Genomic DNA, 17,058 nt, shown 5'->3' with positions numbered 1-17,058 from the left:
GGATTCTGCATACAGCTCATTATCCTCTGATGTCCAGTTCTTGGGATTTAAGCCAGCAGCCTACTTACTATATTGCCTGCAGATCTTGGATTTGTCATCTTCCACAGTGCATAAACCACCAGACTGTTGTCTGACCTACTAACCCTGGACTCATTGACCCCTGCAGCTATGAGAGTCAGGAGAAGCCTATAGCCTGAATGTTCAAATACTGCCAGCTTCTAAAATTGGATGAGCCATTTAAAATAAATAGATAAATATAATAAACATCAAAAACTAATAGACACATAATAGTTTTCAGTGCTGACAGGTCTTAAAGGTGCTGATGGCTCTAACCCCAATAGTAAAAAGGGTGCTGCTAATCCATGGAGTAAGGTGGCCATATTAATAGTCAAGATATAACCAATAGATCAAGTGATATTAGAAGTGAGGCTATGGGTGATTGCATGTTTGATGCTCTTCTGCAGTTTGTCAGAATGAGGAGTATAGGCAAGCTAGGTGACTGGTCTTACTTTAAAAAGGCAAAGTGCTGAAAAAAGAGACAAGATCAGGGCTTCAGAATCACAGCTCAAGCGCCATATAAAAAATCTGAAAGTTGCCGTGTGTGCCCTAAAGGAAAGTCATAGTTCTTATAGCAACAGTGTTGATACGCTGAAAAACCAAACCCAGGGTCATACTGTAAAAGTGACTGAATTACAAGGCCAGCTGAATTCCCAGCCTTCAATGGTGTCTAAAGTGAGGACAATGATTCCGAAGAAATAGTGCCCTGCAACTTGGAATGGGGACGTATGGGCAGATAATCAGGAAGTTGTAGACATGGAGCCCCTAAATTCCATTGAATCGCTTCTGCCTACAGAGCCAACCCTGTCACTCCCATCTAAAGAGATTACTCAATTTTTGTCTGCTAAACCACCTACCCCAGTAAAATCGTTAGCCCCTAAACCCCTATCTGATTATATTAACCCGGCTGTGTCTGAAAAGCCTTTGTCTGAGATACCAACTAGGGCAGCATCTGAGACATGGCCTGGGACATTGCCTGAGGTACATGCCTTGCTTGACATTGATGAATGTTCCCAAGACCCACACTAGCCACCCATTTTTATTTCTAGACGTATAGCTAGGCTTATGTCCCTGTCAGCCTCAAAGGTGAGGTATAAAATGTGACCCAGGAGGAGGTACGCCACACTCCAAAAGAACTGTTTGGTTTTTCTGATATGTACAAACAGAAACTTGGAGAATAAGTGTGAGAATGGCTACCAAGGTTTGGGATAAGGTACAAGGAACATAAAGTTGGATCAGTCTGAGTTTATTGATATGGACCCTCTAAGCGCAGATTCTTCATTCAATGTTTCAGCTCAGAAGTTAGAAAAGGATCTAATAGTTTATTTAATCAGTTTCTGAAGCATGGATTATGGGGTGACCTACAATAAATCAAGCTGAAGTATCAGACCTGCCTTAGTATCCTAGAGAAGATGGTATCCAAAAGTTTAGGGAAATAGGCAAATTAGAATAGACTTATCAGATTTATCAATGGATTCATCCAGAGACAAACATGGAGTGCCCAGAGAACGCACCTTTTATCACAAATGTGAGAAAAAAGTTTGTCACAAGATGCCAGGATCCATGAAGACTGCTGTGATTCCTGTTTTATGTCAGTAAGATTTGACATGGGAATTGCCCTAACTGAATTAAGACTCCTAAATAGTATGGAGCTGATTGGACCCTGTGGTGGTAGCAGCCGAAAGGTGGGTATGGTTTTCGTAATGGACAGCAGAGTGAAAGTAGTCATCAGAATAATCTGACTCCTATGGAGTATGGTGTTGGCTAGTCATGGTGACCTTAAGAGTGAAAAACATAGGAAATTACTAAATATTTACTTGATCTGTGCAAGCAGATGAATTCTAAGTCAAGGTAACAGCAATCTAACTCAAATATCCAGAATAGAGAGTCACAGCTCCTCAATTCATTCCCAGATTGAGCGAGTTTAAAGGCTCACAATCCCTTGAATGAAGGGAGGTGAGATCCCCTCGAGGAAGGACTCCAGTACATTGACAAAAATGTATACTGAAATTCTTCCAGCCTTCCCCAAAGGGATCTGTGGCCTTTGAGAGAGTGATTTTTTGTTGGAGAAAAGAAAGTAACAAGGCTTTTCAGGGATTCATGGATACTGACACTAACTCCAGGAGACCCAAAACATCAGTGTGGCTCACCAGTCAGAGTGCGGGTGTATGGAGGTCAGGTTATTAATGGAATCTTAGCGCATGTCTATCTCACAGTAGTTCCAGTGGTTCCCTGAACTCATCCTGTAGTGATTTTCCCAGTTCCAGAATGCATAATTGGAAGAGATACACTCAACAACTGGCAGCACCTCCACATTGGATCCTGACAAGTGGAGCGGGGCTATTATGGTAGGAGAAGCCAAGTGGAAACCATTAGAACTGGCCCTACGTAGCAAAATACTAAATTGAAAACAATACTGCATTCCTGGAGGGGTTGTGAAGATTACAGCCACTATCTGATATTAAGAAATAGTTTTTGGCTTATTATTCATCCCTAGCTCATTCAAGGGCCACCAAGTCACCATGCGGCCTGAGCCGCACATCATGAACTGGGTGTTGCCTGACACAGAGAGCTTTAAAGTTGTACATGCACAGCAGTACTCCATCACTAAATGGAAATGGTATATACAAGGTCAGGTCAGAGCACGACCAGAAGGCACAAGTGGCATGAGGAAGTGACCCATATGCCCATGGTGTCCACTCCTGGCTATAACCTTACATTTCCCAGTGTACACTTATGGCCTCACGGGGAGTTCCTTATGTTCAGTTGACTAAGGAAGAGAACACTTGTGCCTAGTTACAGATGATTGTATGTAGGCACCACTAGAAAGTAGACAGCAGCAGAACTACAGTCCCTTTCTGGGACCTCCCTGAAGGGCAGTGGTGCAGGGGAATCCTCCAAATGGACAGAACTTTGAGCAGTTCACCTGGTTGTTCACTTTGCTTGGAAGGAGAAATGGCCAGTTGTGTGACCGTATACTGATTTGTGGAAGATTTTTTGGCTGGATGGTCAGGGACTTTGAAGGAACATGATTGGATGACTGGAGACAAGAAAGTATGGGGAACAGGTTTGTGGATAGAGCTCTATGAATGGACCAAAGAAGTAACGACATTCATGTCCCATGTGAATTCCCACCCAAGGGTGGCCTCAGCAGAGGATGATTTTAACAGCCAGTTGGGCAGGATGATGCGTTCTTTGGAAACAAGTCGTCCTCTTTCCCTAGCCACTCCCATCCTTGCTCAATTAGCTCATGAATAAAGTGGCCATGGTGGCAGAGGTGGAGGTGTGGATTTTCACTCACCAAGGATGACTTAGATACTGCCACTGCTGAGTGTCCAGTCTACCAGCAACAGACACCAACACCAATTCCCTGATATGGCACCATCTCTTGAGGTGATTAGCCAGAAATCTGATGACAAGTGTTTACATTGGAGTACTTCCATCATGGAAAGGGTAGCATTTTATTCCTACCAGAATAGACACATATCTGATATGGGTTTGCTTTCCCTGCATGCAATGCTTCTGCCAAAACTACCACCCATAGACTTACAGGATGCCTTATCCACTCTCATGGTATCCCACACAGCATTACCTTGGATCAAAGGACTCACTTCAAGTGAATGAAGTTGGTCAGTGGGCCCATGCTCATGGAATTCACTGGTCTTACCATGTCCCCCATCACTGTGAAGCAGCCGCTCTGATAGAATGGTCGGACAGCCTCCTAAAGACACAATTACAGGGCAAGCTGGGTGTCGATACCTTGTAGGGTTGGGGGAATGTTCTCTAGGAGGCTATATATACTTTAAACCAACCCCCAATATATGGTGCTTTTTCCTCCATAGCTCCAATTCATGGGTCCAGGATCAAGGGGTAGGAATGGGAGTGGCATCACTCATTATTACCCCTTGTCTTGGATTGAATTGTGTCCCCTGAAAATATCTGTCAACTTGGCTGGGCCACAAGTCCCAGTATTGTGTGACTATTTGCCATTTTATGTTATTTTCCTATGTGTTGTAAATCCTGTCACTATGATGAAATGAGATGGATTAATGACAGTTATATTGATGAGATCTACAACATCAGATAGTGTCTTAAGCCAATTTCTTTGATGTATAAAAGAGAGAAGCGAGCAGAGAGACAAGGGGACCTCGTACCGCCAAGAAAGCACCACCGGGAGCAGAGTATGTCCTTTGGAACTGAGTTTCCTGTGCTGGGATGCTCCCAGAACAAGTGAAGATTGATGACAAGGACCTTCTTCCAGAGCAGACAGAGAGAGAAAGCCTTCCCCTGGAGCTGACACCCTGAATTTGGACTTCTAGCCAACTAGACTGTGAGAAAATAAATATCTGTTTCCTAAAGCCATCCAATTGTGCTATTTCTGTCACAGCAGCACTAGATGACTAAGTCGCCCCTAGTGACTCACTAGCAAAATTTTCACTTCCTGTTTCCACTACCTTGTGCTCTGGTGGTCTAGAGCACATAGTTCCAAAGGGAGGAATATTCCCACCTGGAGACACATCATTGAAATGGAAGCTAAAAATGCTACCTGCTATGCAGGAACAGCTTAACATTAGGAAAAAACCTGACGTAATCCATCACAGAAATAAAACAAAAGGCAAGAACCACATGATCTTATCAATTGGGGCACAAATGGTATTTTAAAAAGTCCAACACCCATTCACAATAAAAATTCTCAGCAAAATAGGAATAGAAGGAAAATTCCTCAACATAATAAAGGGCATTTACGCAAAGCCAGCAGCCAACATCATCCTAAATGGAGAGAGTCTGAAAGCATTCCCCTTGAGAATGGGAACCAGACAAGGACATCCTTTAATACCACTCTTATTCAACATTGTGCTGGAGGTCCTACCAGAGAAATTAGCCTAGATAAAGAAATAAACAGCATCCAGATTGGTAAGGCAGAAGTCAAAGTATCTCTGTTTGCAGATGACATGACCTTATACTCAGAAAACCATAAGGGATCCTCGAGAAAACTACTAAAACTAGTAGAAGAGTTCAGCCATGTATCAGGATAAAAGTTAAATGTACAAAATCGGTTGGATTCCTCTACACAAACAAAGAGAACATTGAAGAAGAAACCACCAAATCAAAACCATTTAGAGTAGCCCCCAAGAAGATAAAACTCTTAGGAATAAATGTTATCACAGAAATAGAAGACAGACAAAGAAAACTAGGAGAAATTACTGCAAGAAACATAGGTGGAAAAACACACCTCGTTCATGGATAGGAAGACTCAACACTGTAAAAATGTCTATTGTACAAAAAACGATCAATAGATACAAGGCAATTACAATCCAAATTCTAAAGGCATTTTTTAATGAGATGGAGAAACAAATCGCCAGCTTCATATGGAAGAGAAAGAGGCCCCAAATAAGTAAAGTATTACTGAAAAAGAGCAGAGTCGGAGGCCTCACACTACCTGATTTTAGAACATATTATGCTACCACAGTAGTCAATACACTTGATCCACGTTTGAGCAACTGATATATCACAAAGGCTCACAATCAGTTAAGTGGGGGAAGAGACAGTCTCTTTAACAAATGGTGCTGGCATAACTGCATATCCATCTGCAAAAAAATGAAACAAGAGCCAGACTTTACACTATGCACAAAAACTAACTCAAAATGGATCAATTACCCAAATATAAATGCTAAAATGATGAAGATCATGGAAGAAAAAAATAGGGACAATGCTAGGAGCCTTCATACATGGCAGGAACAGTATTCAAGACATTACTAACAATGCACAAACACCAGAAGAGAAACTAGATAACTGGGAGCTCCTAAAAATCAAACACCTATACCCATCAAAAGATTTTGCCAAAAGAGTGAAAAGATTATCTACAGACTGGGAAAAAATTTTTGGCTATGACATTTCCTGTTAACATCTGATCTCAAAAATTTACATAACACTGTAAAAGCTCAACAACAAAAAGGTAAATAACTCAATTAACAATTGGGCAAACAATATGAACAGGAACTTCACCAAAGAAGGCATTCAAGCAGCTAACAGATCATGATCATTGGCCATTAAAAATTAGAGAAATATAAATGAAAACTACAATGAGATACCACCTCACTCCAACACGCCTGGTATTAATCCCCCCCCCCCAAAAAAAAACAAAAAACAAAGGAGAGCTTGTGGAGAGACTGGAACACTTGTACGCTGCTGGTGGGAATGTAAAATGCTATAACTGCTTCGTAAAAAGGTTTGGTGGGAACGAAAAATGGTATGATTATTTTGGAAATAGATTTGGTGCTTCCTTAAAAAGCTAGAAATAGAAATACCATATGTTCCAGCAATCCCACTTCTGGGAATATATGCCAGAGGAATAAGAGCCTTTACACCAACAGATATATGCACACCCATGTTAATTGCAGCAGTGTTTACAATAGCAAAAAGTTGGAAATAACCAAGATGCCCAAAAACAGATGAATGGATAAATAAATTATGGTATATTCACACAATGGAATAGTATGCATTGATGAAGTACAATGATGAATCCATGAAACATTTCACAACATGGAGTAATCTGGAAGGCATTATCCTGAGTGAAATTAGTTGCAAAAAGACAAATATTGTATGAGACCACTATTATATGATCTCAAGAAATAGTTTAAACACAGAATAAAATATGCTTTGAAGGTTACAAGGTGGGGAGGACAGAGAAAGAGGTGTATTCACTAATTCTATAGTAGACAAGAACTCTTTCAGGTGAAGCGAAAGAAAACACAATACAGGAGAGGTAAGCACAACTTGACTAAAACGAAAGCAAAGAAGTGTTCTGAATAAACCGAATTCTTCCAATGCCAGAGTAGCAGGGACGAGCGTCTGGGGACCATGGTTTCAGGGGGCTTCTAGGTCAATTGGCATAATAAAATCTATTAAGGAATCATTCTGCATCACACTTTGGTGAGTGGTGTCTGGGGTCTTAAACGCTACCAAGCTGCTGCCTAAGATGCATCACTTGGTCTCAAACCACCTGGAGCAAAGGAGAATGAAGAACACCAAAGACACAAGGTAATTATCAGCCCAAGAGACAGAAAGGGCCACACAAGTCAGAGACTCCATCATCCTGAGACCAGAAGAACTAGACGGTGCCTGGCTACAGTTGATGACTGCCCTGACAGGAAACACAACAGAGAATCCCTGATGGAGCAGAACAGTGGGTTGCAGGCTTCAGATTCTCGTAAAAAAGACCATACTTAATAGTCTGACTGAGACCAGAAGGACCCCAGAGGCCATGGTCCCCAGACCTGTTAGCCCAAGTCTGGAACAACTCTCAAAGACAACTCTTTAGACAGGGATTGGACTGGACTATAACATGGAAGATGAGGTGTGAGCTTCGTGGCTCAAGTAGACACATGAAACTGTGTGGGCAGCTTCTGTGTGGCGGGAAGATGAGATGGCATAGGAGGACAGAAGCTGGCTGAATAGACACAGGGAATACAGGGTGGAGGTAAGAAGTGTGCTGTCTCATTAGGGCGAGAGCAGCTAGGAGTACAAAGCAAGATGCATATAAATTTTGTATGAGAGACTGACTTGATTTGTAAATTTTCACAATGAAAAAAAAAATGCCACCTGCCACTTTGGGGTCCTTATGCCTCTAGATCAACAGGCAAAGAAGGGAATTACCGTACTGGCTGATGTGATTTATCCTTGTTACCAAGAGGAAATAGGATTGATATTACATAAAGGAGGTGAAAATGAGTATGTCTGGAATGCAGGACATCCCTTAGGGTGTCTTTTAGTACTATCATGCCGCATGATTAAAGTCAATGAAAAACTACAGCAACACAATTCTGACATGACTACTCATGACCAGGACCCTTCAGGAATGAAAGTTTGGGTCACCCACCAGGCAAAGAAACACGACTAGGTGAGGTGCTTGCTGAGGCCAAAAGGAATATGGAATGGGTTGTGGAAGAAGGTAGTCCTAAATACCAGTTATGACCATGTGACCAATTGCAGACAGCAGACTGTTATGAGGATATGTGCTTTGCATGTGTTCATCAATTTTTTTTTCACTTATAAAATATAAGATGTAAATAGTGCTAGTGCATTTTTGGTTGTATCTGTATTCACTGTATGATGTTAGGTGCAACTGTATCTTTATGATTGTGTTTATTCAGTGACCTTGTGTTGTGCTGGTATCTGATATTATTAGTTTTCTGACCAAACAATATCCTTTAGTATTTCTTGTAGCTTTGGTTTGGTTTTTGCAAATTCTCTAAACTTGTGTTTATCTGTAAATATCTTAATTTCGCCTTCATATTCCAGAGAGAGTTTTGCTGGATATATGATCCTTGGCTGGCTGTTTTTCTCCTTCAGTGCTCTGTATATGTCGTCCCATTCCCTTCTTGCCTGCATGGTTTCTGCTGAGTAGTCTGAACTTATTCTTATTGATTCTCCCTTGAAGGAGACCTTTCTTTTCTCCCTGGCTGCTTTTAAAATTTTCTTTTTATCTTTGGTTTCGGCAAGTTTGATGATAATATGTCTTGGTGTTTTCCTTTTTGGATCAATCTTAAATGGGGTTCGATGAGCATCTTGGATAGATATCCTTTCGTCTTTCATGATGTCAGGGAAGTTTTCTGTCAGCAGATCTTCAACTATTTTCTTTGTGTTTTCTATCCTCCCTCCCTGTTCTGGGACTCCAGTCACACGCAAGTTATCCTTCTTGATAGAGTCCCACATGATTCTTAGGGTTTCTTCATTTTTTTTTAATTCTTTTATCTGATTTTTTTTCAGCTATGTTGGTGTTAATTCCCTGGTCCTCCAGATGTCCCAGTCTGCATTCTAATTGCTCGAGTCTGCTCCTCTGACTTCCTATTGCGTTGTCTAATTCTGTAATTTTATTGTTAATCTTCTGGATTTCCACATGCTGTCTCTCTATGGATTCTTGCAACTTATTAATTTTTCCACTATGTTCTTGAATAATCGTTTTGAGTTTTTCAACTGTTTTATCAGTGTGTTCCTTGGCTTTTTCTGCAGTTTGCCTTATTTCATTTCTGATGTCTTGAAGCATTCTGTAAATTAGTTTTTTATATTCTGTATCTGATAATTCCAGGATTGTATCTTCATTTGGGAAAGATTTTGATTCTTTTGTTTGGGGGGTTGTAGAAGCTGTCATGGTCTGCTTCTTTATGTGGTTTGATATCGACTGCTGTCTCCGAGCCATCACTGGGAAACTTGTTTTTCCAGAAAATCTGCTAAAAAAAATGCAGTCAGATCCCTATCAGAACTGCCTTTGGATTATAACCGCCACCTTGTTCCCTGTAAGGATGAAAGTCCGAGATTTGGATCATATATGCTTGGCTGTAGCTGGTTTTGTGTTTTTAGTCCAATTAGGGAAGGATTTTTGGTCCCTGGGTTTTTTGTGGTTCTTTCTCTCAGGCCGGAAGAATGGGTTAGGAAAAGACCAAAAGAAAAAAAAAGGGGAGGGGAAGCAAAGCCGCCGCGGAGCCGGAGCCATTCTCCCTCTGGCTCAGGAAATTCCAATGTTAATGAAGCTGCCTGGGAAGGGTGGGGGAAGGATGAAAGAGATAGGAGAGTAGCACCTCGGAATATAGCCAGCGTTGCTTGTCTTGCTTGGAATGACTATTTTATCTGAGATTCCCGCCGGGCGTGTCGCCTATGTGTGCTGGCTGTGTGGAGATTGCCCCCGGGGCTCTGGCCCGCTGAAGCTGCAGTCAGATCCTCCGCTGCCAGTCCAAAGCCCAGCGTCAAGGTTCCCCTGCTGGGACGCTGCACTCCCGGCTCCAAAATCAGTCACTGCCTCCCGGGGACTTCTCGTCCAGCCAGCTGCGTCACCATGCCGCCCCCGCGAAACAGCTGGGCCCCCTCCTGGGGTTAGTTCAGAGGAGTAGAGCTGCGCCCGTGCTTGCGCCATGACTGAGCCCAGTCAAAAGCCCGGCGCCAAGGTTCCCCAGCTGGGACACTGCTCTCGGCTCCAAAATCAGTCACTGTCTCCTGGGGACTTCTCGTCCTGCCAGCCGCGTCACCGTGCCACCTCTGAGGACCAGCTGGGCCCCCTCCGAGGTTAGTTCAGAGGAGTAGAGCTGCTCCCCATGCTTGCGCAGTGACAGCGCCCTATCAAAAGCCCGGCGCTAAGGTTCCCCGGCTGGGACGCTGCACTCCTGGCTCCAAAACCAGTCACTGCCTCCCAGGGACTTCTCCCACCAGCCGCTCCCCACACCGCCCGTGGACTGGCTGGGCCCCCTCCCGGGTTCAGTTCAGGGGGGTAGGGCTGCGCCCCTTGTTTGCGCCGTCACAAGATTTATGAGTCTAGTTCCCCTGGGCCCAGAAGCCCGGCGCCAAGGTTACCTGACTGGGACGCTGGCTCCAGGCTCCGAAAACAGTCGCTGCTTCCCCATATTTGTTTGTTTTCCGTCTCTAAATCTGTGTTTGTTGTTCAGGGTTCATAGATTGTTATGTATATGATTGATTCACTTGTTTTTCCAAGTCTGTGTTGCAAGAGGGATCCGAGGTAGTGTCTATGTAGTCCGCCATCTTGGCCCCGCCTCTCCATGATATTTTTTGATGTGATCAGTCAATCAGTTGTAAGTGGAACTTCCTTGGGGGTGTGGCCTGAATCCAGTATGTATATAGACACTCTGCGAAAGTTCACATTGGTATCCTGCATCTGGTTCATCATCATCTGTCCTACTGACGTAGTGGCCTACCACATTGCCTGCAAAACTTTGGAATCATCCGCCCTCACAGTCGGTGAGTCAGTGTCCCACTCTCTGACCTGCCAATTTTGGGTTCATCAGCCCCTGGAGGTATGTTATGCCTGACCCACTTGGGACTTGCCAGTTCTACAGTTGCATGAGCCATCTCCTTAGATAAATCTCCCTTATGTGTACGTACTCTTCACTGGTTCTGCTTGTCTAGAGAACCCAACCTAAGACACTTGGTGAACACTTTTGCCTTCTCTTCATAACCTTCTTTTAATCATTTTTAACCTGCCATAGCCACCCAAATTTCCTCCTCAGTGTTTCTCTTTCTAATTCTGGACCAACTAGTTTCTTTCATTTCAGTGCAAAATTACTATCTTTTCACTTGAACATACTCCATAATCTTAAACTATTCTAAGGTACTTGGAAATTCCTTTGAAATTGACATAAAGTTTTATAAGAAGTTCACTTTCATTAATTCCTGGGAATACTTGAACTGTTAAATATATAGAAGCACTTATTTATCATTAAATCAAACAAAATAAATCTCTTTAACAGAATATTATAATCTAACAATACCATCCATAGGTAAGAAAATATTCCATTTTCATAACTCTATCTTCTGTGTGCTTTAAATAGTTCTTTATAGAAGTAAATTTAGAATAAATTGTATTATTTCGAGGCTTTGTTACATTGGTCAAAATAAACAACCCATAGTTTTCCTTTTTTGGTGCACTTTTCAAATGAGCCAACTTGTACCAACGTTTCTCAGGGTAACTACTGAAAGCCCAGATCATAAAACAGGCATATGAAGCACTTTTTTATAGAGCAGAGTTAAAGTAAGCTCATGATGCTGTTCAGAAAAACAAAAATTAAAAATCCTGAACTAAATGTTCTTTCTAAGTCAAAACCACAGTACTCAAGTTAAAAACTCATTCACTTTTTTTTTTTTAGATGACCCACCACAAAAGTTGTCTAAGTGGACATGATTTTGGGGGAAAAACACAGATTTGCTAGTGTATCAAGCCAACTTAAACATCAGGCTCACAAGGTCTAAACCAAACACGTTGTAGTTAAATTGATTTTTATTCATAGGGACCTCACAGAACAGAGGAGAATTGTGTCAAAGGGTTTGCCAAGGCTGTAAATCTTTACAGAAGCAGACTGCCACATCTTTCTCTCGTGGAGCAGCTTTTGGGTTTAAGCCACCAAAATTTCATTTAGCAGCTGAGTGTTTAATCACTGTGCCATGAGGGCAGTTTTCAGGGGCAAATTTATAGTTATAAATGTCTACAATAACAAAAGAAGAAAAGACCCTAACTTTAAATCTTGAGGAACTAGAAAAATAGCAATTCATCATCAATAGTAGTGTAAGGAAGGAAATAAAATATACTAGAGCACACATATAAATGAAACAGAAAAAAAGCAATCAAGAGAATCAATAAAACCAAGAATTAACTCTTTGAAAAGAGCAACAAAATGGATAAGTCGTAGCTAAACTGGCAAAAAAAAAAAAAAGAGGGAGATGTTCGTAACTAAAATCAGAAATTAAATTGATAATGCAAAACCCATTCCTGACTCATGGTGATCTGACAGGCTGGAGTAGAACTGCCCCATAGAGTTTGCAAGGCTGAAATCTTTACAGAATCTGATTGTCACATCTCTCCTACAGAGTGGCTGGTGGAATTTGAACCATTGACCTTTTGGTCAGAAGCTGAGTGTTTAACCACTGCACCACTAGGAGTCTTTGAAAGTGCGAACACTACCAACAAGTTTGTAGAAATTAAGGGGATTATAACAATAGTATAAACAATTCTGTGCTAAAATCCTAGATAACCTAAACAGAATAACTAAATTGACAGAAACATACACACTACCTAAATTGGATTAAGAAGAAATAGAAACTGACCTATAACAAGAAAAGAGGTTAAAATTGCAATCAAACATCCCAGCAGGGAAAAGACCTTTACAAGAAGGCTTCATTCGTAAATTCTACCAAATACTAAGGCATTAGAAACAATCCTTCTCAAACACTTGTTAAAAATAGAGGAGGAAACATTTCTTAACTTATCCTGTGAGGCCAGCATTGTTGTGATAAAAAAAAAAAAAAAGACAGAAAAAGATGCCTGCCTCAAGAGAAAAGGTACAGCAAAAGAAATAGCCTTCATGATTATAGATACAAAAGTCCTCACTGAAATAGTAGGAAAACAAATACAACAGCATATTAAAATGATTCTATACCATGACCAAGTAGGATTTCTCCTTAGGATGTAAGACAATTTTCAATATAAGAACAGTAATATTTTTATACAAATAATGCACACCTTCCATGCTTGTTTTCCACCCATGCCCTCCCTGCTGTGAAGTATTTCCATAAGCGCCACAATGTCAAACCTAATTAATATGTAAAAAATTAGCATAGTGCACTGAAGGATACCTTGTGGTAGGAAGGGATGTATGGCAAACAAGCATAGAAGGTGTGCATTATTTGAGTAAAAACATGATAATTCTCTTAATTGATTAAAAACAGGCAAGTGACAAAATCTAACACTCTTTTAAAATAAAGGTATTCAACAAACTAGGGATAGTAGAAAACTCCTTAATATAAAGTTTATTTATAATAAAAACACAACACAGGAGGCAGAGGGTGGGGCCAAGATGGCTGACTAGGTACAAGCTATCTCAGATCCCTCTTGCAACAAAGACTCGGAAAAACAAGTGAATCGATCACATACATGACAATCTACGAACTCTGACCATCAAACACAGATCTAAAGGGTTGACCTGAGAGCCAGGTGAGCGAAAAGCTGCATCCTGAAACAGCAACTGCCTCTGAAGCTGGTGACCGGCACCATAGCCTTGAGCCCTTGTGGTTCCCTGGTGCCGAGTGGTGAGGCTGATTGCAGCTTGTTGAGGCGGGGCAGGCACGGGACACAGCCCTAACCCTTAGCCCCCTGGGGTAACCTCCATAGAGACTCAGCCAGTGCAAGCAGGCTGCACACTGACGTGGCTAATGGAAGAACGAGCAACCACGGGGAAGCAGCGACTGTTTTCGGAGCCTGGAGCCAGCATCCCAGTCAGAAAACCTTGGCGCCAGGCTTTGCATTGGGTGCAGGGGAGCTGGGCATGGCATCCTGAGATGGCGCAAACATGGGATGCAGCCCTAGCCCCCAGAAGTGACCTCAGGGGAAGCCCAGCCAGTGCCTGCAGGCAGCACAGTGATGCAGCTGACAGGAGGAGAAGTCACTGGGAGGCAGCGACTGTTTTGGAGCCTGGAGTTCAGCATCCCAGCCAGGGAACATTGGCGCTGGGCTTTGGACAGGGAGTGTAAGAGCTGACCATGGCTCCTGAGACAGCACAAGCACAAGACGCGGGCCTGACCCTCGGGGGAAATCTCAACCCAGGCAGTGCACACAGGCTACATGCCCCTGGGGAATCTCAGATAAAACAGTCATCACCAAGCAAGATAAGTAACTTTGTCTATATTCCTGGGTGCTACTTTCTCCTATCTATCTGATTCCTCCCCTCCTTTCCCAGGCAGCTTCATTAACATTGGAATTTCCGGGGCCAGAAAGTGAAATGCTCTGCAGTTTTTTGTTTTGTCTTTTCCTAACCCATTCTCCTGGCCTGAGAGAAGCAGCTACAAGAAATCCAGGGATCAAAAATCCTTCCCTGACACCCCAAATTTGGAATAAAAGTACAGAAACAGCTCCACCCAAGCATATGCGATCCACAGTCTTGAACTTTCCTCCCTACAGGGAAAAAGGTGGCTGTTATAAAGCAAAAGCAATTCTGATACTGATCTGAATGTAATTGTTTTAGCAGATTACTGGAAAGACAAGTTCTCCAGGTCTGATATCTCTACCTATTAAACAGAGCCCTCACTGACCCACAACGGGGAACTGAGGGCTGAAGCTCCACCCATACCACTTAGCCTCCTGCCATAGGGATCTGAGGATAATGACACCTACCGATCTGTAGAGGTATCAGCATTGGGTGCCTAAGGCACAGCTGCGCAACCCACCCACCAAAGTCCTTTAGGAATAGAGACACACCTACCTCACTGGCACTTGGGGGAAGTCTGTCAGCACCCTGTCCCCCCCTGGAATGTGACTCCCTGCTGCTACTAGAATCTGGTGCACACAACTATCACTATTACTCCTGTAAGCAAATACGTGACAGTCTACCCCACACACTTGGTGACCCAAAATCAGATTCTACTCAAGAATAGTGAATGGACTCTTAGGCTTATATTTCTGGTAACAGCTCAAAGCAGCTGGTAATAAGACATTAGTGATTCAAAGGCTACAACAATCGAGACAGCGCAATCTAGTAGCCCATCTATGACTGAAAGAAAATAAAACAAGATAAGACTCAGTGAGCAAATATAAAATAAATCACTACAATATCTTAGAGATGGCTCGGAGACAGCAGTCGATGTCAAACCACATAAAGAAGCAGACTATTATTGCTTCTACAACTCCCCAAATTACAGAATCAAAATCTTTCCCAAATGAAGATACAATCCTGGAATTACCAGATGCAGAATATAAAAAACTAATTTACAGAATGCTTCAAGACATCAGGGATGACCTCATAAATGAAATAAGGCAATCTACACAAAAAGCCAAGGAACACACTGATAAAGAAGTTGAAGAAATCAAAAAGATTATTCAAGAACATAGGGGAAAAATTAATAAGTTGCAAGAATCCATAGAGAGACAGCATTCAGAAATCCAAAAGATTAACAGTAAAATTACAGAATTAGACAACTCAACAGGAAGTCAGAGGAGCAGAATCGAGCAATGGGAATGCAGAGTGGGGGAGGGGGAGGATAAGGCAACTGACACCAATACAGTTGGAGAAAAATCAGGAAAAAGAATTTTAAAAAATGAAGAAACCCTAAGAATCATGTGGGACTCTATCAAGAAGAATAACATGCGTGTGATTGGAGTTCCAAAACAGAAAGGGATAACAGAACATACAGAGAGAATAGTTGAAGATCTGTTGGCAGAAAACTTCCCCGACATCATGAAAGACGAAAGCGTATCTATCCAAGATGCTCATCAAACCCCATATAAGATTGATCCAAAAAGAAAATCACCAAGACATATTATCATTGAACTTGCCAAAACCAAAGATAAAGAGAAAATTTTAAAAGCAGCCAGGGATAAAAGAAAGGTCTCCTACAAAGGAGAATCAATAAGTTCAGACTACTCAGCAGAAACCATGCAGTCAAGAAGGCAATGGGATGACATATATAGAGCACTGAAGGAGAAAAACTGTCAGGCAAGGATCATATATCCAGCAAAACTCTCTCTCAAATATGAACGTGAAATTAAAACCTTTACAGATGAACACAAACTTAGAGAATTTGCAAAAACCAAACCAATGCTACAAGAAATACTAAAGAAAATTGGTCAGAAAATCAATAATAGCAGATACCAGCACAAGACAAGGTCACAGAACAGAACATCCTGATATCAACTCAAATAGCGAAGTCACAAAAACAAATTAAGATTAATTCAAAAAAGAAAAAAATGCTCAAAACAGGGAATCATTGAAGTCATTAAGTAAAAGATCACAATACCAAAAAGAGGGACAAAATACAGGTGGCATAGAACTGCCATATGGAGAGGAAAACAAGGCGATATAGGACGATACAACTTAGGTTTTTACTTAGAAAAATAGGGGTAAATATTAAGGTAACCACAAAGAGATATAACAATTCCACAACTTAAAATAAAAACCGAGAAAACATAACGACTCAGCAAACATAAATTCAACTACTATGAAAATGAGGAACACACAATTTACAAAGAAAATGTCTCAGCACAAAAAAGTAACTGGAAAAATGTAATCGTCAACAATGCACACAAAAAGGCATCAAAATGACAGCACTAAACACATAATTATCTATCATTACGCTGAACGTAAATGGACTAAATGTACCAATAAAGAGACAGAGAGTCTCAGACTGGTTAAAGAAACACGATCTGTCTATATGCTGCCTACAAGAGACACACCTTAGACTTAGAGACACAAACAAACTAAAATTCAAAGGATGGAAAAAAATATATCAAGCAAGCAACAATCAAAAAAGAGCAGGAGTAGCAATATTAATTTCTGACAAAATAGACTTTAAAGTTAAATCCACCACAAAGGATAAAGAAGGACACTACATAATGATTAAAGGAACAATTGACCAGGAAGATATAACCATATTAAATATTTATGCACCCAATGACAGGGCTGCAAGATACATAAAACAAACTTGAACAGAACTGAAAAGCGAGATAGACAC

The sequence above is a fragment of the Elephas maximus genome, chromosome 14 (assembly GCF_024166365.1).
Source record: "Elephas maximus indicus isolate mEleMax1 chromosome 14, mEleMax1 primary haplotype, whole genome shotgun sequence".
Lineage (NCBI taxonomy): Eukaryota > Metazoa > Chordata > Mammalia > Proboscidea > Elephantidae > Elephas > Elephas maximus.
The sequence above is the reverse complement of the archived record's forward strand: the minus strand, read 5'-3'. Positions refer to the sequence as shown.